General features: G+C 42.2%; 1 pseudogene; it reads left to right on the forward strand.

Moving 5' to 3' along the window:
- The first annotated feature begins 2,269 nt into the window (after positions 1-2,269).
- On the forward strand, positions 2,270-2,823 carry LOC100942380 (annotated as a pseudogene).
- The last annotated feature ends 274 nt before the right edge of the window (positions 2,824-3,097 follow it).

Consider the following 3,097-nt stretch of genomic DNA (forward strand, 5'->3'; position numbering starts at 1 on the left):
AAGAAGAGGAGTTAAATGGGGACCTTGCCAACGATTTAATATATGTGCCCAGAAATGTAAGCAGCACCACAGGTATCTGGTTTATACTTGAAAAATTTAAAAGAAATCTAAAGGATAAGAGAAGGGCCATGTATGTTGGCTTGGGCTGACATAACAAAGGGCCACAGACTAAGTGGCTTAAAAAACAAATATATTTTCTAACAGTTCTGAAGACTTAAAGTCCCAGATCACAGTCCAACAGGGTTTGGTTTCTGGCAAAAGCTCTCTTTGTGACTTACAAATCGCTGCTGTGTCCTCACACAAGGCCTTTCTTCTGCAAACAATTGGTGAATGACCAAGACAGAGCTGGCATCTTTTCTCATAAGGACACCAATTCTATGAGATCAGAGACCCAGCCTTATGACCTCATTTAACCTTAATTACCTCCTTTTAGGTCTTTTTTCTAAGTATAGCCACATTGGGGGTTAGGGCTTCAACCTATGGATTTTCGGGGGGGGAGGGGAGGAGGGACATAATTCAATCTATGGCCTGGCTACTTTGATGGCAGAGCCAGAAAGAGGCAGCTGCACCAAGGATCAGCCTGTACTTCTAAAGCATGTCAAGGCAGAGAATGTGTGGGCTATGTGTGAGAGAGAGAGCCAGTATAGAGTGGCTCAGGTCCTGTCTAGAACTCTGTGGTAAGAGGTGCACCAGCCATGACCCACTCATATCACAGGTGCTGAGGAACATTAGCCACAAGTGGAAAATAACACATCTCCCACATCAGTCTTATAGGTGAGAGATCCTAGTAGATAATGGGTGATGGGTGTGTATCTCCACATACATCTCCCACACTATGAAAGTGCTCTAGGAGGAAAAGTCAGGTTTAATCTCCTGCAGGGCCCAAGGAAGCCTTACACTTGATGGTCACTTCAGTACCTGCCAAGTAGGAATTTCCCTGATCCTCTTTTCTTTCCACCTTCCCCAAGCCCATGGAAGAATTTTTAGCTAGAAAAAGCTCAAAGGGACTTATCACAGACTCTATCCTAAGCCAGAAGGAAGAGTAGATTTAACTTTAAACGAAATTCAGAGTTGGATTATGACATGGAATGGGATATTTTTATTACTAAATTGAGAACATATTTTGTAACTAAAGTAGACTTCAGAAAGTGACCAGGGAACTAGTTTTATTACCCTCAGAGAGACTAGAAAATTCATGGGACCAAAGCTTTCATTCAGGATTGGGGAAGAAATAGTCCCAGAGTGGATTTACAGGGACAATGAAGAGGTGGCAAGAATATGCTTTGTGGGTACCTCCACACCCTGAAATCTATGTGTGTTCAATGCCACATTTACACTGTGGTACATGGTATTCTTGTCTTAAAATAGGGATATTATAACTTTACATGAAATATTGCTCTGAAAATTAAACTAAATATACTTGTGTCTACAAAACAGCTAGGAGAGAACCCGGCACACAGAAGGTCCAAAGAGATGGCAGCCAGCATTACTGTCATAGTCTGTATAGCAATTGTGTCATGAAGTACCTAGAAGACAGAAGCATCTACAACTACAGGCTCACTTTATGTCTCGTCCCTCCCAAGTTGACACTCATGTGTAGGTCAATTTCCAGTACCAAGGGGCTCTTAAGTCTCAAACTACAAGGAAATCTGGCTTCTCTCCCCAGCCCAATACATTTGAATTTTATGTGGAAATCTTAAACTGCTCCCCTTTTTGTTTGGTATCCATTTGGAGCTTTGAAAATGTGCCATATATGGTTTCTCTGTGAACTCATGCTGTTTTCCAGAAAGCCCAGCATCTGTGCAGCTATCTAGCCTCTGGGATTAGCAATGTAATTCGACTAGTACCAAGGACTGGTTACCACAACACATCATCTACTCACAAATATTAAATGAGCTTGGTTTCAAGGAAACTTAAACCTTCAACCCATAGTTCACTTCAGTCTTCTCTTGGCATTCCAGAACATGATTGATGATGACACAGTGCAATGAGGAAGTTATACATGGCTGGAAACTCTACTTCATGATTGATTAGTCCTTGAACAATGGTCTCAAATAATGTCATGTTAACAGCCAGCCCTGGTGGTCTGCTCCTACCAGAAAGCCATTACTAAGTCTACCCTATGTTTTACAACATCCTTACTGGAGCCCAGTACCTGCTTATGGGGAGGGGGCAACTGCTTTGTTGAATGTTGCTGAATATGTGCTACTGGCTAGAATAAAACAGATAGAGGTGCTCTTCCCCAAGCGGCCTGAGGTGATCTGTGAAAATGGTTCGCTATTCACTTGACCCAGAAAACCCCACAAAGTCATGCAAGTCAAGAGGCTCAAATCTTCGTGTTCACTTTAAGAACACACGTGAAACTGCCCAGGCCATCAAGGGTATGCATATACGAAAAGCCACCAAGTATCTGAAGGATGTCAGCGTAAAGAAACAATGTGTACCATTCCGACGTTACAATGGTGGAGTTGGTAGGTGTGCCCAGGCCAAACAGTGGGGCTGGACACAGGGTCAGTGGCCCAAAAAGAGTGCTGAATTTTTGCTGCATATGCTTAAAAATGCAGAAAGTAATGCTGAACTTAAGGGTTTAGATGTAGATTCTCTGGTCATTGAGCATATCCAAGTGAACAAAGCACCCAAGATGCATCCCGAACTAACAGAGCCCATGGTCGCATTAACCCATACATGAGCTCCCCCTGCCACACTGAGGTGATCCTTACTGAAAAGGAACAGATTGTTCCCAAACCAGAAGAAGAGGTAGCACAGAAGAAGAAAATATCCCAGAAGAAACTGAAGAAACAAAAACTTATGGCACGGGAGTAAATGCAACATAAAATAAATGCAAATAACTGTCAAAAAAAAAATAAAACATAGAGGTTACTGCTTCAGCTCCCTAGTGAAAGGATGGGAAATAAGATTTAAAAAAAAATCGGTTTGCCTTCAAGTGGATCATATTCCCATAGCTTGGAAAATAGATGTCTTCATGCTGTGCTTAACAGGGATGTTGGAAGGCAGCAGAGGTCAATGACTACATAGGTAGGAAGCAAAACTCTTATAAGCCTAGAAGATGAAATGAAAGGATGTCTGAAACTGAGGG

The sequence above is a fragment of the Otolemur garnettii genome, unplaced genomic scaffold (genome assembly GCF_000181295.1).
Source record: "Otolemur garnettii isolate 467f Iridium unplaced genomic scaffold, OtoGar3 scaffold00029, whole genome shotgun sequence".
Classification (NCBI taxonomy): Eukaryota; Metazoa; Chordata; class Mammalia; order Primates; family Galagidae; genus Otolemur; species Otolemur garnettii.